This window comes from Chaetodon auriga, chromosome 12, assembly GCF_051107435.1.
Source record: "Chaetodon auriga isolate fChaAug3 chromosome 12, fChaAug3.hap1, whole genome shotgun sequence".
Taxonomy (NCBI): domain Eukaryota; kingdom Metazoa; phylum Chordata; class Actinopteri; order Chaetodontiformes; family Chaetodontidae; genus Chaetodon; species Chaetodon auriga.
In genome coordinates, this window is record NC_135085.1 from 14,212,478 (window position 1) to 14,235,578 (window position 23,101).

The following is a 23,101-nucleotide window of genomic DNA, read 5'->3' on the forward strand; positions in this document are numbered from 1 at the left end:
ATTTTTACAAGTGTTGTGTTAGTAGATGCTCAACAGTGCCATTGAAACACTTCTCTCTGCAGCAAGGTCTGTCAGCACAGCAGCATTGTGAGCCAGTAAAGTTACACGATCGTGCAGTCTTCACTTTAAAGTATCAATAGTCATACTTCAGAGCAACAGAAAACATCAGAAATCAAAATTATCTTGTGGTTTACAGGAAAAAGAGAAAGTAACAGTGATATCCTTTAAGAAAAATGATATCTAATAAATGATGCCATCTTCTAACATCAACTTGTAAAATGTTCTGTGTTGTGTAAGTTATTTTTTGACATAGCTTGCTACTTTTCATTTCACCTACAGGAGATCAAGGCCAAATGTTTTTACTGAAAGACTGGCAAAGCAGGAGGGGAGAAAAAAGGTTTTATCTCATGGAAAGTAATGAACACAGTATGTTGCCTGCATTTAAGGTTAGAGATAAAGCCTGCAGTGATAATAAGGATAGTTTTAATGAGGAATGTCTCTGATTTTCAGTTGAGAAAGATCAGCTTTGAATTACTGTTTCTTTTAAGCCTGAGGATAGTTTGGTCTCACTTCAAACTCTAAAAGACTTTGACACAATCAGTGACAGGCGGTTTGGAAGAAGTGAGGAAAGTGGCTGTAACAGCACCATGGAAGATTTTACAGTGAAAAGAGAAGCACAGCATTTTAAGATTATGAATCTGCTACTATCAAGAAATATAATTTAGACTCAAAACTTTTCATAGTTTTCGATAAAAAGCTCATCCAGAGAGCCAGCCACCTTGACAGTGCGGAGCAGTGTTAGGTGGTACACTGACCAGGCAGACAGAACATCTTTGGTTTTCAGACAGTCATAACTACAAAAATTACAACACTGAACATCATCAGATTTAAATACTCAAAATGCTTAAAAACAACTTCTGGTATCAATGAAAATAATGAATCTTTTCTCTGAGAAGCAGCATAATAATGTTGGAGCTCCACAAAAGCTTGTCTGGATGGTTAAGCATCTGATTTCAACACTAGAAGCTGCTTTTCACATGAAAAACACTATCAACCAAATGTTTGGTTTCTCTTAAACATGACACTCTTCTCCGAACCATAGAATGCTTTTTTTCACAGCTCTAGGCCTTTTTTTTTGTAAGGCTGTGACAATTTACCCTCTTTGCCCTCTAGCAGCACTGTAGATTACTAGAGATTACATTGTAAATGACACATTTTTTAGACCTTATGGATACAAACAATGCATTTTGGTGGGTAAGACCAGTGTAAACAAACAGAAGCGATATTTAGAAGAAAACTCCCCTCTAAGGTTAGAGGTCTTATTGTTGGTTTGTGGTTTCTAGCCTTGGCTCATTTTTGCATATATATTGGAGACCAGGTTGAAATAATAACATAGCAAATTGTTGAACTGTGATTAATAAAAATACCCAGACACAATACGGTTCAAGATGAAGTCTATAATTAAAAAAAAAGCACTGCTTTTCATTCAGATTCCAACAAGCCAGTGAAAGATTTTTCAATGAGCTGTTCTGATCTGTGTCCAACAAACCTGATTAGAACAACGCTCTTTGCCAATTCTGGCCAGCAGAATGAAAGCCTTGAAAAGTGACTGTAAAGTGTGACAAAGAAAGAGAAAGAGGGAAAAAATGGGAGGAAATGTGAGGGACAAACGGACGGACAGAGAGAATGAGAAAAGAATAGTTCATTGTGTGTGCTCTCTCTGGGTGGACAGTCTTGTGTAATGAGAAATACTAACATTGCCAGACTCTTTTGGTCTTGTTAAAAAAAAAAAATCATCACACTCACACAAAAGAATGCCCCTAAAATCCACCCAACCAATGAATGGGCAATACAAGAAAGCAGTGCACAGGGAGACTTTGTTACGTACACTTCAGTTAATCCTACTGAAAGCAAATTTTATCATTTTACCTGAAACATACATTAGTAGAACAAAATATCATTCCCTGATAGGTGGGTGTGTCGTTTCAAAGCAAGAAAAGGAATGGTACAGACAAAGGCTGACTACTTTCTATGATATTGGGTAGATTAGTCTAAGAAATATATTGCATTTTATCACCTGATCAGATGTTTTACAGATAAAACCTTTTAAAAACAACAGTTACTTTAGCTGTCAGATAAATGTAGTGGAGTAAATGTGCAATATTTCCCTCTGAAGTGTAATTTCAAGTACTTATTATTAACAATCATAACCTTAAGAACAGTACTAGAATACATCTACTTTCCACCACTACAAATTTGTAAATCTTCTGTAAGTCTTCTTAATGACTTACACTAAAAACATGCAAGAATATCACCACCTGACCAATGGTGACGCCGAAGATGGGTCCCCGGGCGCCGGTCTGGCTGCCCACCGCTCCTGGTCTGCCACGGAGGAGGGACGACCAGGATGGGTTAAAGGCGGAAGTCAAATTTCGTGTGCAGTGTCCAGCATGTGCATGTGTGTGACAAATAAAGGGGAATGTCTCCCCCCGATTCTAAAATTCTAGAGTGAATCTAACATTATTATACATCGGGACTCTGCACCTCCTGTAATATTTGTTTTTAGTCTCTTTGAAGCGTTTCCTGAACCGACAACAACTTCTTTTTCTCTGTATGCCACCACATGTATAAACTGTTTGTGTACATTTTTCTTGCCATCAAAATATTATTGCATTATTCATCAACCTCCTACCACATGGCAGGTTAGTAACTGGAATTTGTTGTCTGTCTGGTGAATGGTAAACAGAAACCACACAAACAGTTTTGTTTTTAGTGAGGCTGACATTTGCACCCCAAAAGCTCAAACAAAGAAACCTCACTGTATCCCAGGTTACATTAAATGTATATTATGTGTCTAAATGCATCTGTAACACCATCCAGGTCAGATGATGGTAACGTCACCCTGCTCAGGACAGAACACATTTCAGGACCACAGTGTAGAAGCTGCTGTATTTGAACGAATGGTTTTCCATTTAAATGCAGAAGAAACTCTCTCATTCTAATGAATGAGGGTATGAATGTATTGTAACTGCAATGTTTAAATGTTATTTTCACAGTGAAAGTAAAAGGATGTAAAAACCTAATAATGTTGAAAAGCTGAGCATGGCTTGATAAAGGTCAAGGCTAACTACTGTTTCAATCTCTGTTGTTTGCTATCACAAGAGATGCTATTCAGACAGCTGCATGTCACAGTGAAATTATTTTAGGTCTTGCCAAGATTGTGAAAGCCTTGTTTGGGAAGGTCTTTTTTATTTGATGGGTATCTAGATGGATGTGACATTCGACAAGACGAGAATGACAGTCGTAACCCTCAAGGTTGACACTCCAGCAGCATTACAAACACTTTGCTCAGCAATGAGCCGAAGAACTGCACAAAATCGAACATGAGCTGTGTGCGATACCAGATAGTCATTGTTGACACTCACAGGCCCCATGCATCAGAAAAAAAGATTTTCCAACCCTCAATCTCTTAATGACAGAAAGCTCATTTCCACCCAGCTTTAGATGCCCTTTCAAGCAGAGACTAAATATCAAAAAAGCATCTACAAGAAAGGATACAGTATATTTTCAGTACAAAAACCAAACCATTTGAAATATGTCAAATACAACATTGACCATTAAACATGAAAACCATGTTTTGTTTTTAATGCAGTCAGGACAGCGCTTTCTACTCAATGGAGGGGGAGAGAGTAGAAGAATCTCAGCAAGATGATTAACTCCTAATCTTCAACAATGAAGAAAAGTTACGCTAAGTCAATTAGATCAGTTAACAGTCACAGCTGCAAAGCACTTATATGAGAACACTATCATAAAAGCATTATACAACTGAAAAAATAATACAAAGACCTCTGAGGAAAACTGGATGGCTACCTGTCACATCCAGTTGCTTCATAAGAACGTCTGCTGTCAGCTACTTAACCTTGAATTAGTCTACAGTTTAAAAGACGTTATTTCCCATTTTTAAACCACAGAAGCTTTAACATCAGCTGTGACATCTGATGATAATTAATCATTTAACACTGACATAAGGCACTTTACACGGTTCAACTTAGTCAACAGAAAGTGTTCATAATAGAACAATCATCCATGATAGTGGCTAAAGGTCTAATAGCAGTTTTCACAGCAATACTCATGTTAAATTGCTCAAGTTTCGATGGTGGTCCTCTGCAGGTATAATGTGCTATGGCTGCCTGATGGGACATTTCACCTACAGTTTTAGATTAGCATTTGCAGAGGCCAAGATCAGGGTATTGTGAGCAATGCATTGATCTTAAAAAAAATGTCTTAACTGGAGCCAAAAAGTATGAATTCCCATTTCAGAGCTTTCATTTAATGATATCCTCAATGAAGCATGGGAACTAGAACTTTATGTGATCACCATCAGTTTTCATCATTCCAAACTTTATTTCTAAGAAATTATGTATGGTGGATGGTTGTAAATACTTCAGTGAGCCTCAGCTGTTATTGCCAGTCAGAGGAGCAAATGAGAGCTGCAGCAAATTCAAAAGCAACGCAATCATGAACAAAACACTGCATCATTTGCCAAATTCATCCAAAATTTAGCAGGTAAGTGGACTGAATGAAACTGCTGGATATTTCATCAGGTTGCTGGTGTGATGTTTAACTTCGGCTCGCTGCTAGTGGTCTATGTAACAGAACCTTAAACTCAGTAATTTGATTTCTTACCAAAATACATCTTAGATGACTTGTATCCATACATGTTTAAATCCTGCACCTTTGACTTTTATTGAAGAACCAGAATTTTTTTTTTGTACTGACAATTTAAAGCAGAGGAGTGTCATCCACATGCCAGTCAGTACACATTGCCTATACAATAAAGGGAAAGGGACTTTTACCTCTGTCACCCTGGACACCTGGAATTACCCCTTCCACTTCACAACACTGTGGACAGTTCAAGGACCAACATGACATTAGACTTTAAGCTACAACTGGGGCAAACCGCCATATATATTAATTTCCCTGCTATTGATATTACAATGGATCTCCCCCACATATGGGAACTTACTGTGGTAACACATTTGCAGGCTGTGCTAGCTCTGGTAGCCAGCTATGGTAGCATAACTACAGTGCCTAAAATACATGCACTGGCATCAAAAGTAGAACAGCTTATGATGCTTTTTGATGTGTGTGTCTGTAATGGATGTGAGACAAACAACACTGCAGAAACGGACAGGCACCCACAAACACTCTTATTCATATGGACTTATGATTGAGTCTTACAGATACTGTGAAACGAATAAGCTCTTCTTTTAAAGGACACATACACAAGTATCCTAAATTGTTCAAGAAGTATGTGATTGTTTAGTTTGAAACTCTTACACACCACATTACACTCACACAGACACAATCATAATCTAGGACACACATTCTCATTCCCTTCGATCGCTCTGTCAATTACACAGAGGAAATCAGGGAGGAAGGAAAATGAAGGGAGTCAACAATGCATGGAACATCGATGTGTCCAACCACCACTGTCTGTTTAAGTGGAATTGACTTCTGCTCATTTCCCAAATTACGCATATCTGACTGGCCCACCGCTGCAGGGGCTACAGGAAGCACGGGGACAGAGGGGGAGTCTCTCACACACACTCTCTCTCCATTTCTCCATTTCTCTGCAGGGAATCAATGATGTCTGCTTAATTATTGGGTGAATTTAATCAGCGGCACAGCAGTACTTACTGCCTTGTGACCCAGTAGCTGTCAGGAAGTCATTTGGTTTCCAACAGTTAGTGTTCGAATACCACCGCAATAATTAAGAGTACAACAATTTAATTGTTACAGAGGTGTAGAGGTAACAGAAAAACTACCTCTGCATTGTAGTGGTTCTGCGCTGAGCTATTCAACTACAGGTATACGACTGCCACAGCACACATTAATTGTTTTTCTGAAAAACTGTGTTACAGTACAAATGCCAAAAATCCCTGTGACCGAGAGAGCAGTGTGCTGATTAATGGTGCATAATGTCTGGATTAATGTCAAAAACAGTTAATTAACATGTCTAACCTGCTGAACTGTGTTCTAATAAGTCACTGCAATATTATGAAGATAAACTGTTGAGTTTATTGGTGAGCTCTTGCTTAATTTCATGCATTTTATCTTTTCTTGGCAGCTTTTTTGCAGTTTTGAATGTATTTACCTTAACTTTTGCAAGTTTTATCTACGTAGTTCGAAGGGTTGTGCAGTGGTGAATAGTAATTCCTATGATATATTAAGAACTGCTCTTGTTGTGAAACCCCACAGATATTATTAGATGCCCTAGATGTTTTATATGAAATGGACAGAATTTAATGCATTTTATTTGTCTACACTATCACTGCATTTACCTCTGCCGTGTTTATGAATTTAAACTACATGCAGATATCTGTGGCTGAAATACACTGAAAAATAGCTACTTGTGATCAAGCTGAACAAGAAAAACTGATTCACCAAGATACAGTAGTCTCTTCATGACACTTCATCCACCTTCCAAAACACTCAGCGTACTCCAGTGGGATGCTTTGAGAATCTTGGCTCTGTTTTCAATGATGGTTTCATTTCTATTTTTTAGACACGAAAGTAAAAAGGAACACTCAGCCAAACCTGAAGAGACACCTCAACCCAAGAAAAACTCGCTGAGAGATCAGGCCGAGAGTCAAAGACCTACCCTACTTCAAACCAAGCTTTCTACCATTAGTCACATTTTTTAAAGCTTGAAGAAATAGTTCTACATTTTGAAAAATGCAAAATGTCTGTGCATTAAGTAAGCATATATAGCTAGGAGGTGTCTATCTTAATTAGCACAGAAGCAGGTTAAAACCAGCACCTCTAAAGCTCACAAATTAGCACACTGCATCTTGTTTATATTATCTGTATAACCATTAAAATGGTCCAAAACAAACAAGACTACAAAACAAGAAAGTGAGAGTTATTTTACTCTTTTTTCACTTAAACCACACACAAACAGAAATGTGAAAACAAGAATCTGTGGCTTTAAAGAGAGCTTGCAAAGTCAGAGCAAGAGACAGTTAAAGAATGGCTGTGCAGCCAAAAAATATCGAACTACTCCTTTAAACATGAAACTGTGGTTTTCTAGTTGTCAGTATTCTACTTGGTAATAAAATTTAAGCACCTAACAACTTTAATAACGGTAAAACAAAGCATATTTTGTTGGACTTGATGAACTACAGCCTCTTTGAGTGTTAGACATTTGTGCAAAATTAAAGTTCTCATGTATTTGTTTAATGCTAACAAATAAATCATCATCATGGCACATCATAGCGATTTCTCAGCTCACAAAATCTGATAATATCCTTGATGATTACCGTTTTATAGCCCTTCATTCATTTATAGACTGTAAGCACTGATGCAACAGAAGCATCTGTTGAGCTTTGCAAAGCTTCCCAGTAAGAATGTTTTTCAACCATGTTTTATGTCTGCATGTAGCTTCACTGTCACAAATCTGATGACAAAACATAGTTAAACAGTGTGCAAAGTAAATAATACTGCATCCAAATCATGTCTCATGCTGTAACTGTTCCATAGCCCCTAGAGCACCTTATTATTTCAGATGCTTGCTCTGTCCAATGAAAGTAGGTTGAAAAATGTTTCATCACTCTCCAAAGGGATAGATATTGATTGATAGAGATCAATGAAAAGTCTGTAGAATATGGTTAATATCATCTAGGTTTGGGCTGCAACAAAACAACAAACAGACTACAGAGCATGTTTTTGTGAAAGAACTGAGATACTGCATTGATTAATGTCATAGCATTGTAGATTTAACACTGCAGAATATGAAGCTCTCTGATCCAAAAATACAGTACGCTACTTCTAGAAGTCTCCATTGCAGCATTCAAAGCTGTATATTCACAGGCAGTCAACATTTTTCTATTGTCTAAAGTCCATTGAAAACACTGGCCATGACAGCACCTCATGTATGCAAAAAGTTGTATAACATAAAGTTATAAACAAACTGGCACAATACTACTGTACTATACATCCAGACCATTCATTTATACTGAAATCCATATAATAGTGTCAGGTTAAGTAACGAAAGTTAAGTAATGAAATGAGATCGATGAGCAGCAAAATGTATCAATACCTGCGTTAGCCCTAAACGTCACAGACATCCTCCATGTGTACCCAGCACATATCTTACAAGTCAACCTCCAACCAATCCTGCATCATTTGGCTGTTCTTTCTCTTATGTGGCCTTTACATGACATGACTTTAAGGTCCTTTTACTTGCATGAAGCAAGTTGGTTGGTTTTAAGGTCATTTCTGATGTTAACAGTGCAGATCCCCTTGAGATAGAACGTAACCTAATAATTACAGGTGTGGGCACGTGACCAGAGGACACTGCTACAACCTTTTCAAAAAGGTGAAATTTACATGTATTGAGTTCATATTGTTTTATTGCAACAATGCAGAAATACTGATTAAAATATATCTGTATCCATGCCGTATGCTATTACGCAAAAATCAGTATTGCTCAGTTGAGCCGATTATTACTAGGTATATCTTGTGCAAACCGACCCACAACAGCTCTGTTTTGCATATTAAGTGGAAAATCTAATCTATCAGAATGCATATTCTATGAAACTATGCAAATGGGACAACTGGAGCAGTTATAATTGCTCAGTGTGTGCTAGGAATGAGAATGGCTTTTTGTATGAGCTAAGGACAAATTAAGTTAATGACACCATTCTGGTAAATGGCAGACAGATGGAAGGTTCACAGAGACAAATAGCTGTCTTAGTTCTTAATCACATGTGCAATTAAGTGGTGTGTGAAGGTGCTGGTTTGATTGGTTTGTTGTAGCCATACTTCATTTAAAAACTGTTTCTGAGAGTCAAATTAGTGTGTATCCTGGAGCGAGAGCAAGGTACAGAGAGATACTGTATCTCTTTTATATGATCAAAATGAAACTGGAATACAGAACGGCAGTGCAATTGTGCTGTCAACAGGGGTGGAAATGGGCCAACATGCACTGTGACACTTAAGGGAGCAAAAGTCGAAACAGGACTGCATACCATTTAAGATTATGAAAATCTACAGAATGGATTTATTGGATAAAGCTGCCTGTGTACTGAAGCCTTTAATATTTATTGTATAGCATGTACCTGACTTGATGTTCCTTGTGCTTAGAGCAGAGAACCTGCAACACTGTCTGCACAGTATGCCAAAATCTCTCAGCATGCACATACCATTTATCACATTCAAGAATTCATGCATAATATAGCTTGCTATCTCATTTCCTCAAACCATATCTCATTCTGCCTATGCGTAGATGTAAACACTCAAAGATGAAGCAGAACGTTCAACTTTGTTCAGTCTCAATAAACACAGTGCAGTGGTCAGACTCAGCTAAGGTTATTTTCCTGGTACATAAAGCTCAGCCACAAGAAGAGCTCCTATGCTGTTTATACTTGAGAAATCACCTCTACTCAAGTGACAAAAAATGAAGAGGCGAGGCTAAACCTGGACTAGACTGCGGTGAGACTTAAAAGCAAAGATATTCAAGTCTCAATATCCCAGAAAATAAGTAAGACGGCTACAGGAAGGCTCCTGTAGTCCAACCTTGAATATTTTATTATGAGACTCATGCAATGAAAGGACCTGCTGATTATGTGAAAAAAAACACTATTTGACAAAGAGGTCTTGACTCAAGGCCCACTTACTGGAGCTTATCAGTGGACTTTGAGTTAGAAATGTGTTGTCAAATTATTTTTTCCAAGTTCAAGAGGGAGCTCTCACACTCAAGCATTAACACAGAGACGCCAAAGTTTTACAGTGACCAGTCATCCCAGGGACGGCAGACGATGGGAACGAGAAGAGATCTTCCCCAGGACGCCTCCAAGACAAATAAACAAAGTGGGTCTTCTCATGCAGATACTATAGTTACTATCACATAATATTGTGGTTGATTCTGTGATGATTTGGTTTGCAGTGATGCTGGGTTCACGTCCCGTCTTAAAATCCAAAAGGCTGCAGTGAACTCACTATGAATGGGGGACAACCCTGCTTCCCTGGTAATGCTACATTGTGAACAACAAATCCATGGTGAAATCGACGGAGAAGCTAGTTAGCTGTTAGTAGCCAGTGGGCAGCAGGGTCATGTGATGTGTTTGGCCAATTGAGCTAAGCGCTAATGAAGCTAACAGCTTATGGAGTTCATAAAGCTTACAGAGAACATAGCTAATAGAGCTCAGAACAAACACTGAACTGCAGTTTAATGTGACGACACAAGTTTACAGTAAATAAATGTACTTCAAAAAAGTGTAGCTGTTATTGATTACAAGGTGATTTACTTAAACTCATTCTTCATCCTCTTAGTTTTATCATTTTTTTGCAGATACTACTTTATCAGTTGAGTATCTTCAGTAAAAGCGTAAACTACATTTGTTCCAAAAAGCCCAAATGTCAAGTTTAAAGAGATTAACAAGCTATACAATTCAGGCAACATCCATTACTACTCTACTAAACCTCCTGTAAAAATGTAATTCTTTAACCTTTCCCCCATCAATGAGACTTTGCAATTACAAACTTTCCCAAAAATGCAAATTAGACACATTTTAAAAGAACATCGTGAGCCTGTACTTCATGCTAATTCATGTATTGAGGGCACATTTTGGAGGTCTTTTTTTTTTTTTGGCTCAGCGTACGGTGTCACTTTCCTTCCTAAATAAAGGTAACATAAAGACAGAACATTTAGAGAAGTATCAATATAATGCAGTGTAGCAGCCTGGACTGTACAGCTTCAGATAATCCCCAGTCAGAGGTATCAAACAACGTCTGCCTCTAACTGCTGCACAGTTGTTGTATAAACAGAGCCAGAGCATATTTACCCTTCAGCGAAAGGTGTCTCTTGAGCCGACATGTTTGTATATCTGAACATCCTTCACAGGCTGCCTGGAGGGGCCTCACGCCTGAACTTTAAGCTTTTTACTTCACAGTAGGGAAGAAAAAGCAACTAGTATCAGGGGTCATCTGGAACACTTCCTTTTCCCGCAGGACATGCGCGCAGCAATGTGCACATACATGATCACGCACACACTCATGCCTCCATTCAAACATACAGGTACACACCAGTACCCAGGGACCTGCACTGTGCAGTAAATATCTTGAAAAAGAAGAAGAAGTTGAAAGAGTTTGAAGACCTTTACAGACTATTTTCCAGTGCAGACACTCAGGTGGGGGAAGGAGGAGAGAGTGAGAGAGAAAAAGGGAGATGAGGAGCAGTTCAAGTGGAAGAATTCCAGTTTGGATTCAAGCTCCTTGGCTAATGAGGATCATTAACATGGCCCGCCCAGCTCTCTAAACGCTGGGGAGGACTGGACGATGTGGGATAAAAATAAAACCTCACCCATATCCCCACAAGATTTGTAAGGCGAGTGCTTGAATAAAAGATATAGAACGTGCTGACTGCGGAAGGTACTTGTTAATGCAACACCGCATGCCATGGATCCAGGAAACAGGGATACTTACCCAACAAGAACACTCAGTTGAACTCTGAACTCTTTGGATTCTGTTTGGAGCACAGCAGCAAAAAAAAAAAATTCCAATATAGATGCCTGTGATTTCCCGCACTGAAATAAAGACCAAGGTGAATATGTCTCAACTGTGCTCTATTATATGATATAAATCAGAGGCTTAGATCAGTTCGAGTAGGTCATCCCAAGTGGGAAATCGGCCTTAGATGTACCAGATGTAACAGCGAAGAAAACGGCTCAAATGACTGTAAAGCTCTCTGATCTTACACACATTTCCTCCATTATTTCAAGTGGGCAGTTCAAATTTCTCACCACATTTTATGATCCTTTGAGCTTTGTCATTTCCTCTCTCTCCACTTGGTGTTTAAGACAGTAAAACAAAGCTCCCAAGAGGCTTAGAAACCAATCCAAGCGCCCGTCCTGCTTCTATAAATCATTTGTGATATACAGTACACATCTTTTTTCAGCACTTCCGACCACTTTGCAGCACAGTCAATTGCATGGTTAAATCAGACTACATCAAAACGGTTTGAAAATCCAAATGTCCTTCGTCAGTGGTCCAGAATAGAGCAGAGACTTCCTTTCTTGGACATCCTGCCATTGATTCCTGTTTTTCCCCCTCTCAGCACTGTCACTCCACACCGTTGGGGGGCTGCGTATGTGAAATTTACTCCATCTCGTCAGATCAGGCAATCCCAGCCAGCAAATACTGCAAACTTGCTGTTCCATCAGCCCTTCTGTCACAGCACAACTGGTTTTCTTCATCTATTATTTTCTATTAGAGAGGGGAGAGATGCTCACACTGTGCACTGTGTGAGACCCAAGGCAGTCAGACAGACAAGTGTCTTGATAAGATCAGCATAATTGGCGCATTCATCCGTCTTCTGTTAATAAAGTCCTTTGTGGTCAAGAGATTAACATAGAAGAGCTGTGAGGCTCACTGTTGGTATTGTCTCCAGCACTAGGTTCAGTAAAAGAGCCTAAACTTAGTTAGTGGCCACTGCCACGTCTAAAAAGGCTTCAGCAGCCTTATGTCAGGGGCAGACTACAAAATATCAGGCCAATACTAGCCCGACTGACAGACACTGGGTGTCGGGAATGAAAATGGGCGTCAGGCCACAACAGCTGATCATTGTATCCTGTGTAGTGTATCATAGCGAACAACAATCAACCTTATATCTAGGGCACGTCATGACGTGCCAACAAAAAAAACTACCATATTGGTGCTGCAAGTTGGATCTGTGATAGGGGAAAGGTTACGGTCTCTTTTTTTATAGGCGTTTTCTGAACTCAACACAGCTAGTACCACACACACCACTTCAGACACCAATATTTGTTTATAGTCTCGTTCACTGAAGTTGGTCCCTAGCTACTCCTTCCCAATGACACAATCCCACAGGTCATCAAAGATGGGAAACTACAATTAGTCAGGGACAAACTATGTTCCTCTAATCTGACACAGTGACCATCTTAACAGACAAAAATATTGTTTAGTCTGAACCTGAAATTAAACAAATCTAACTCCAAATTTAAACCCAACAAATAAAATGCATGTGAAGATGAATATGCTGTTGGGAAAACTAGGGCGCAGAGTCTAGATTAATTTTAGAACGTCTTCGTTCTGATAGTAGTAAGAATCATCTTAATGTCGAAAAAACAAGGAACAAGCCGTCCTTCAATTGTTGATGTACAAGCCAATCAGCACAAGCCTATTTTAAGTCTATTTAAGTATATCTTATTTAATACATTTTGCAGTCCAACAAAGTTGCAGTACATGGTTCAATGTCCGGTGCTGAATAACATCCAAGGCAAACATCATGAAATTATTTCAGGAAAGTAAGTGTTTCAGGAAAGATTGCTAAATATTATGATGATGCAGTGATGACACCATAAAATTATTGCTCACAATAATTTGGTCCACATCCACATATTGCTATACCACATATCTAGACATCTGTGTAGCATTTAGCTAAAGAATAATCCAATGGGGAGAATGGTAGGAGAGGAAGAGAGGCCAGCAGAAATACAAAAAGGAAGACTGCATGAAAGAAAGAAAGAAAGAAAGAAAGAAAGAAAGAAAGAAAGAAAGAAAAGGAAAGGTAGCGGTTTACACAAATTATTCAGACAAATGCCCATGTCTGGCTCCTCTACCTTGAAAACATAAATCAGAGCAGTCTACTCAGGATTCATCACACAGACTGAGATGATAGCACAGGAGGCCGTTGAGGTATTTCTTGAAAAGATGAAGGACAGGAAAATGTTCTGTTCACTGATCTCTCTAAGGCTTTTAAATACTGTACTAAACATGTGTAATATAGAAATTGTACAAGTACAAATGAATAATGCACGCACTAAACAATTACGAGAATAGCTCTCAAGTTAATAGAACCATGCAATTCCACATGTCTGTATCTAAACCATAAGAACGCGCATCTAATAAGCAAACAAAGGACGAAAGTGTGGGTGATGAGTGTCTGAATTACAACTGAAAGAACAGTTAAACATTTCTGTCCTCTTACTGCAGTTTCTTTTCAGTTACTGTGTTTTCATCTGTGTAGTATCTGATGGACGATGCAGTCGCTAATGAGAGCTGAATATATCCGCATTTAACTGTCTCCCTAACGATAAGTAATGACGGTAGCTTAGCTAACACAATTAACACTGGTGCAGAGAAAAATAAAATTCCCACAGAAAGAAGTATTATGTAAATTATTAATTACTACACAGACGTTTGCAAGCTTGTTCAGCTGCCCATTGGCACTCAAATAAATCTGAATGATCTGGAAAAAGAGGACAGGAAAATAGTGAACATAATCCTGTCACACTGAGAATGTGAGAAAAATTCAACAAATACCACCTGCTGCAAAAGCAATTTATAGAAACAATTTGCATTTTGCAGTTTAACCACTAAACACAGGCTCTTACTCGGACTAAACCACGACAATTCCAAACAGGAAGCTACAAATAATGCATTTCTTCGAGTCATTAAGATGCTGCCACTATTATTTTTCCATAAATCTGTCGTATACAGTTAAATTGTAATGCATGTCCCCAAGAAATCTTACAAATTCTGACGCAATTGTCTAAAAAGGACAGGGTGTCTCACTTTACCATTTCAGATGGTAAAAATGTAATATTAGAGCCACAGTGCAGTAACCTGTATTTAATTTGAATTTCAATCACATGATTTCTGCACACTCTCACTCTATATTCAATGAGGGATGCATGTTTCATGAGCAGCAGTTTCCATAAATGTAGTTACACTTGTACGGATGTCTTTTGTGTGTGTTTCTGCATATGTACGTGTGTGACAGGGACGGACAGTGAGGAATGAAGAGATAAAGAGCCACCGAGAGGTAAAGACAAAGACAGAGAGACAGAGAGAGAGAGAGAGAGAGAGAGAGAGAGAGAGAGAGAGAGAGAGAGAGAGAGAGAGTCCGTTCAGGAAGAGAAAGAGAGAAGGAGGGAGAAAGTGATCTCTCAGATTCGGTGTCTCAGCTTAATGACACAGGACCCACATGGGAGAAAGGGAGAGCCAAGCTCTGAGCGAGGTATGATGAATCCAGAGACCGATAACCTCGAGCCTCCCCGCTCGCAGCCTAGACACACACATATACGCACACACACACAGTCAGAAAAATCTCAGAAATGTTCTCTCTGCGTGTTTCTTGTTCTCACTTCTTCTGCCTTTTTCTGTCACTCTGTCAGCGTCCAATATGGTGTCAATACTTAACACTGCATTTCCTCAACCTGCTCCTCTGCTGCGACCGTGGACAATACGTGTGCCTGACTTTGACAAATTAAACCAACTCGATATATGGCAATAACCTTCACAGCATGACATGGAGGGAAACAGGAAAGCAGGAGGGTGGAATTATGGGAAAAGGAGAGGAACAGAGACTGAAAGACAGACGGAGACACTTACAGATGGATGATGGGACATATCAAGCATGGCATGGTATTTCCAAACCAGGTACAGCATGCAAATACATGCAGAGATGGTGCACATAGACAGACTTTCTAAATGTCACTATAATTAATAAGAAGTCATTATAGCTGAAACACATTTAATTATCTGTGCAGAAAAGGCATTTGATGGGTCTTAAAAGCAATAGAGCTTTTTAACAACTGGCAGATGACTACTAATCTATAAGATGGGGACAACTTTGAGAACTATATTAACTATGTTTGCAGTTGACTGCACAAATTTGAAAACACAAGATATTTTTATCAAAGTGTACAAAATGACAACACTTAAGATTATTTGTACATGTACCAACCACACTCTATTCCTGTTAAATGAGTTGAATTGTTATTTGAAACCAATTCCCTAAATGTTCCTCCAAACTCACAGTGGCATGTCAATAAAAAGAAAATCCTCTAACTGACACAATAAGCTGTCTATCTAAAGAAAATACCAGTGGCTTGAGACCAATATCCTTCCCATGACAGTTGTGACAAACTGCCATATTATGGCATCGACTACTCCAATTAATTTCCTCAAAGCAAGCTTTTATAATGACTCTTTTAAATTGCCCAAGTGGCTGGAATTCACTTGTTACAACAGAAATCTTCTACAACACACACATGCACTTTAACTTAAAAAAAACACCCACACACACACATAAGCACACAAACCAACAAGAGAGGGTCGTTAAGCAGCTATTGTTGTGTTCCTCTCTGCTCAGCATGATAACGGGCTGATTGATACTAAGGTTCCCCAGATAATCACCTGGCTATGATTATAAATGCTCGCTGTCTTGCAAGTGATACACAAACTACAACAGGAAAAAAAAACAGCACTATCACAAAGGCAAATAAATACACAACTATGCATGAGTGGAAATGCAGGACTCACACGCATACACACTCTCCTCACAAGCAGAATGCACCTGCCGAACATCCATCCCCGTTCCACACAGGCACAAGTTAACTCACCTGCTCTGAGTGACCAGCAGAAAGCTTTCAAATTGGCCTTGGGTAATCTTCTTCCCTCTCGCTGTCTTCACTCTCTCTGTCCCTTTGGCTACTCTCTTGCTCTCTCTCTCACTCTCTCTGTGGCAGTACACGGACGTCCTACGGGCCGCTCACCCTTCCAGTGTGGCTTGGCGTAAGTGCATCGATCTCTCAGCCAAGTGGTACGTGGTCCTGCTGTTTCCACGGGACTCAGATGTGCTCTCTCTTCTCCGCCGCTCACTCTGCCTTGCACAGCTGCAGAGGAAAATATGAGGACGGGCAACGTGGTTGAGTGCTGCTCCACTCTCCCTCTCTCCCTCTCTCTCTCTCTGTAGTGAGCTGAGATGCTCTCTCTCCCTCTCAGGTTGTCAGCTGCTGTGATGCTCACTCCTATTATCTTTTCACTCTGTCACTCTCTCTTGCTGTACTATACTGCATGCTATCTCACCATCTCTTTTTTGCTGTTTCTTCATTGATTCCTCTGTCTTTCTCTCTCTCATTATTGATCTATGTATCTGTGTCCTTGCTAGTGCAGCCTCTAGTGGCTGCCTTCTCTCCATGCTGCTCATAGTCAGCATCAGATGTTACTCAGGGAACCCAAAGCAGTCTTGTGAATTTGCTCGAGGATTTGTGCTGGCACCAACATTAGCTAAAAAAAAAAAAAAGGAAAAAAAAGAAAAAAGAAACATTAAAACACAATATTTATACAGCAACACAACTGGCAAGGGTTGCATCTAATAATCATTTCCAGAATGGACTGATCTCCCAATCATGTTTTAATTAATGTTTAATTTATACACTGTCATATGAACTCATTATATTTTCCCAATGCTCAAGGTGACATCTTAAAATAGCTTGTTTAGTTGCACCAACAGTCAAAAGCCCAAAGGTTATCAATTTGCAACAAAACAGAAAATAGACAAAAGTCCTCCCACTGCAGAAGCTTGAAGCCTTAAAATGTTTGGTATAATTCCATTATCAAAATTGTTGTTTATTATAAATCCATTATTCAACTGCATTTCAGATGGAGCTGCAATGATTAGTCAATCAATATAAAATTAACTGATTAATAATTTGATAATCATTTAATAATTTTTGTCATTTTTCAAGAGAGAATCCTTGACATTTTCTGGTTGCAGCTTCTCAAATGTGAAGATCTGATGCTCTTTTTTGGTCATACTTTGTACACACTCATTTCAATATCTTTGAGTTTTGGAGTGATGTTTGGACAAACAAGACATCTGAGCATGTCAGCTTGGACATTTTTCAACATTTTCTGACATTTCATAGACAGAACAACTAACTGATCAATCAAGAAAATGGTGTGCAGATTAATCGATAATGAAAATAATCGTTCATTGCATCCCTGTAAGTGACACATGGTTAACATGTATGTGGGATGGTTAACAGACTTTGACTTCAATTGTCTGGATGTTTTGACCAAAGCACTTAAAGGGAAATACCAACTGTTTATGAAACTTTCCTCTGTGTACTGTGTTTATGAAGATATATTTCCTTTTTTTTTTTTTTTTTTCAGTTCTGCTTGAGAAGTAACTTTAACAATAAAATTATTTAATTTAAAGCAAATTTCTATACTACGTGACAAAGTTCTTGGACAATAACGAGTAAAATATGCTAAAACAATGATCAGTGCACAAGGCAAAGTGCACAATGTGGGCAACAAAACAGAAAACCCTTGAATCTGTCATGATGGTAGGTCATTTAAACTGATCAGTCATTGCCAGATAAAGGTCCTGCTGGTTTATTGAGGGAAAACATTTTTGGCTCATCAGTTTCAACTGTAGAATAATTAAATAGCTACCTAATACAATACTAAAGTATCTCACCTACCACCGAAAATGTTCTAATGAATCTAAGTTTGAGAAGACTTGCTTTATTTACAAATGTATCATATTTACAAATATTATCAGTCAACACAGATGAAGTCTTACATGGCAAGTGGACACATCTGTAACTGTTGATGCACGCAACTGAAAACATTTCAAGTCAAGGAAGCAAACAGCTAACTGGTATTTGTAATCATTGAAGTTACAATTGCTAACAAAAAATGTTCATAATAAGCTGATAATGATAACACGAAACAAACACAATGCATGTTCTGTGATAAGCTTTAAACTCAAGTTGGACTTGAACAAGCATCTGTGTGGGTATTATTAGCTACTGCTAATTATGCGCTTACTTTGGTAATGTTAACAGGTAGCTAGGTTAACTAGAAAAGCTATGGTTAGGTTATGGTAGCTAGGTCAAGGCTGTTTTAAGCCGAAGGAGACTTCACAAAGTTTGGTATGCTATTGTCTTAACAGTCGATAATCAAACAAACGATAATCCCATGATAGGATTAGAAACATACTGGTTATTTTAGGACGCTCGATTGGCAAGGCGTGTTTAAAGGTGGAAGTTACGTAACCTAACGGTAGCCCCCTGCTCCTACTAACAGGTAACGCTAGCTAACGTACTTGAATAACGTTCATGTTTTCAGCGCTAACACTCAACGGAGAATTTGGAAGAAACTCACCAGAGATAAAGTAAACATCTTAGTAGTCTTTTAAGTGAAAAAGTGAGGAAACACTCAACTTATTCCAGTAACGTGTGAGTGATGTTATTGCAGTCAATCAATCACATCGAACGCAAGGTGACGCTTTATTTTGAACAGCTACGCTTAGTGCTGCCACCGGTGGCTGGAAGCTGTACTGCACCAATAAGGATGTCACGGTTATTTGGGGGGTGGGGGGGTCGTCACGCTCTGTACATCAGACCTCCCAAAAGAGTATAATGTTTGAAGGGACTCATGTAATCATGTGGTACCCATCAAGTACAGAAAAATATCACTAGGCTACAATAGTAACAGTTACATCGTACTTTAGGTTTGTTCTACACGCTCTGTAAACATATGTTAAATCAAATCTGCACACTTACTTTTATCATCCTACCAGGCATAAACTTCCACTAGAGGTTTAAGAGGTTTAGACAGAAGATTTCTAATGTAAGTGGTAATGAGGACTTTACACTTATATAATCCTCGTCTGTTTAATTAATGCTATTGTTTGTTAGTTTGAGTGTATTATCATTTGTTTAGTATTCAGATTTTATGTTTAGTCAGCACATAAGAAATACCAGCTGCCAAGACTGCTGTATTAATTCATGTAAGTCTATAATAATAATGACTTGATTTCCTTTACTAATTTGGTCATTTTCTTACTATCAGTATTCTGCTTTGTACTGTTTCACTGATGTTTTCCTGTTCATGTACAGATGCAATCATCAGTCCCTGGTTCAGAGAGAGAAACAGACATGCTTTTTTCAACACATGCTTATGTTAATACACTAAACTACTATATGTCTTGTATCCCTTTGAGTTTTCCCGCATGAAACACTTCTCTGCAACTGAAAGATCAGACTTTTTTCTGAGCCTTACTTTTCCTCGCCTTCCTTGCAATGACAAAGCCTTTTGTGCTAACCCTGACTGAGGAGTGCATTTCCTCATCGGTGAAGTGGTTTTTGATGGTTTTGATTTGAAGAGGGAGACAGCATCTTCAGTAACACAGCAGTGGAGGTGTAGAGGATGAATGCATCAGCATCTCATCAACTAATGATCAACTTCTGGACAACAGAAGAAAAACTATTTTGTGTGGAAACTAAAATAGCCCTGAGCTATGCTTTGCATTAGTGAAGGCAAATATCAGCAGGAAATGATAGTTATAGAAGGAATAATCTCAAACAGAACAGCGGAAGTGGAGAAAAATGTGTTTTTTAATGTTGCTGATTTCTTTGTTGATGTGTTTGTCAGGTTATGATAAAGAAAGGACCCAGGAGAACTGCTGATGTTTTATTCTTAGTAAGTCACACGTGTGCACGCATGCACACACCTCAACTTGTGCTTACAATCATCAAAACAAGGAAGGAGTCAAAGCATATTCACACCACAGGAGATGAACCAAAAATACCTCAGGCTTTCCAACAAACAGGATAGATAATAATTGTGAATTTGTGTGGGAAAGAATAATGTGTGGGCAGAGTGGCAAGACGCTGGCCTAGATAGGGATCCATAGGGTGCCATTAGCCAGGTATGGAAGGCGAACCTGATGCTGTCACAGCTGATAAAGAGACTTGGAGGAGATCACTTTCTGGCTTATGCAGGAATCATCACGGTGAGCTAATTAGAAATGCTTGACAAGAAACCCCGGGAAAAGATGAACCCAGTTATAAAATAATTCCTCCAGAAGTGTGAGAAAAGTCAAAAAGGTGTTTTCACCTCTCGTTACAACACTCACACATATTTTTCATGTCCACTGCTCCAGTGTTTGAATTATAGAAGGGGATCTTTATAAATGTGCAATTTAAAAATAAGCTCACCAGTTTGAGTAAATCTGGGTAAATATAATGGCAGCCATGTGTAAAGGTGCTTCTAGCCCTCCTGAAGATTACAAACTCTCTATTTTAAAAAACAAAGACAAGAAAAAAACATATCAATAACCATGATGACAAAGTTTAATATATGTGTATATTTCAAAATGCCCATGCAAGGAATGTTCAGGGTAACAATAAATCTTCTAAAACCTCCTATGCAAGTTTACAGCAACGGGCTCTCTACACATGGACTCTGCATGTTTCTGTCTCTGGTGGGTAGAAATATTGCTTACACCTCAGAAACAGGTAATCAAATAAATGCCTACGTGTTTTTCTCCTGGGATCAAATAATCTGTACATATGCTTGTTTTATATAGGGGAGCTCTAATCTACATGAAATTATGTTCATTTTGCAGGCGCCTTTGTCCAGTCTGAAATAGACTCTTTCCCAATAGCTACACATAAATATAAGTGTAATGTAGGTGTCTTGGTACATTTCAGCCTGTTTATAGGAGGAGCCAGGGATGAAACCATCAGTGATTTGTAATGTAGCTGCAGTTTGTGATAAACATTACAGAATACAATTCACATGCAGAATTTTTTTTGAGAGGTGTTGAACTTGTAGATCTGCTGACAATCTTTTGTTGCATTTAAGCAGATCAACAGAGCTCTGGTAGACTAGATTTTTCAGAATATTGTGTAGATGTGAAAGACAAAGACAGCAGCAAACATGACGCAATGATGCTGTTCACATTATAATGTGATGAAAGGGTGAAAATCAGGTGATGAGCCGACAAACATTTCAAATGAATAAATGCAGCTGGTAAGCCTTTCACATTCGCAACAAGCGTGTCACAACAAGGAAATGTTGTGTGTGATAGAAAAAGAATTAACAAGAAAGTAATCATAGAAAAAAACAGAACTGAACCCTGCTATCACTACTAAATTGATTGTCTTTTAATAACAATAGGACTCATTAAAATTCAATTCTGTTCAGGCTTGTTTGCATTGCTAAACATTGTAGGCCTTTATTTTCAGTCTTGATTGCACAAAATGTTTAATTATATGTGTGAATACACCTCTTACTGGGGAGAAAAAACTCTCTTTTCTGGGGGGTTATTTGGTGTGGCATTCAAATTCAGCCCCCAATTACAGATCACATTAATATTGTATATCTTATCCCAATTAAATTTTTTGAAGCTGTACACCGACAGACACTCATCAATAAAAAGATTCACCCAGCCTGAGAAACCTGATCAGAAGCTGAGGCTTGCTGTTGTGCTGTAAAATGTACTGACATCGTAATATATTGTTTCTTCTCGCCGGGCTGCAAATGACGGCCATGATTTCCAAACGGCAACAGCAATGTTGATTATTTTAAACAGCCATTTCCATGCAAAATGCAATAACACAAGCTGTACTGTGCAGAGCTCAGCACTCACTGCTGCTCCAGTGCGTTTCCGATTTATTTACCTCTTGCGAGAAACATTCATGGACAAATAAATGCAATGCCAATGGCGTTTCCCCATATTGTAGGGCCATTCATTGCATCATTGTCATTTACGGTCCTGAGAAAGTGGACTATTCCATGAAAATTTGATGGTAAGAAATGATTTCAGCCACATGTAGATAACCTCAGCCTGCTTCTGCTGTGACCTCGGCTGCTCCCAATATTCTTCTTCCTACTATGTCGTCAAACAAGGCTAAACAGGTCTTATTCAATTTTTATGACACTGCATATCGTCTCGAGCAAAGCCCCAGGCAAGGTGGTCTGTATTTACTTGAGATTGGATGTGATGCTGAACTAAAGAAGGCTTTTAATCTCTTTTTTATCAACAACTTGGTTATCCTTAGCACTGTAAGCCCTGTTTCGGTTTGCGGTGGAAAAGAAGCTGTTGAGTAAAAGTCACCACGCAGCCTATGTGGTCAATGAATAATAACACAAAGCTATAGTCTGGGAGGCCAATTCCATTTCAGAGCCACAATAGGATTCAAGATGTTCAAGTCATTCTTCCTGGGACACACAGCAAAAAGCAGTAAGCCTGGGCTGAATAAAGACCCCGCTTTATCATAAAGCAGAGACCAGGGCATCACAAAAGAAATGGTGCTCAGTACCGTCCTGAGTTTGGCCTACTTACTTACTGTGTAGGTGTGTTTCTTCAGGAGGATCAGGAGTGCTGACTGGTGATAAAACCTCCCACACTTTAATCAATGAGGCTTTCCCATTGTTTAACATTAGTACTTGATTCTGCCAATAGTGCAATTAAAGTACATATGTCTGGTTT

At 38.8% G+C, this 23,101-nt stretch overlaps 1 protein-coding gene across 4 annotated transcripts in view; it reads right to left on the minus strand.

The window, feature by feature from the left end:
• Positions 1 to 16,711, minus strand: part of tnr (tenascin R (restrictin, janusin)) — a 157,396-nt gene extending 140,685 nt beyond the window's left edge. For all 4 annotated transcript variants that reach the window (XM_076744812.1, XM_076744810.1, XM_076744811.1 and 1 more), the window contains exon 1: positions 16,431 to 16,711. The gene's annotated coding sequence lies outside the window, so the exon portion shown is untranslated. The remainder of the gene's footprint in view (positions 1 to 16,430) is intronic.
• Between the last annotated feature and the right edge of the window lie 6,390 nt (positions 16,712 to 23,101).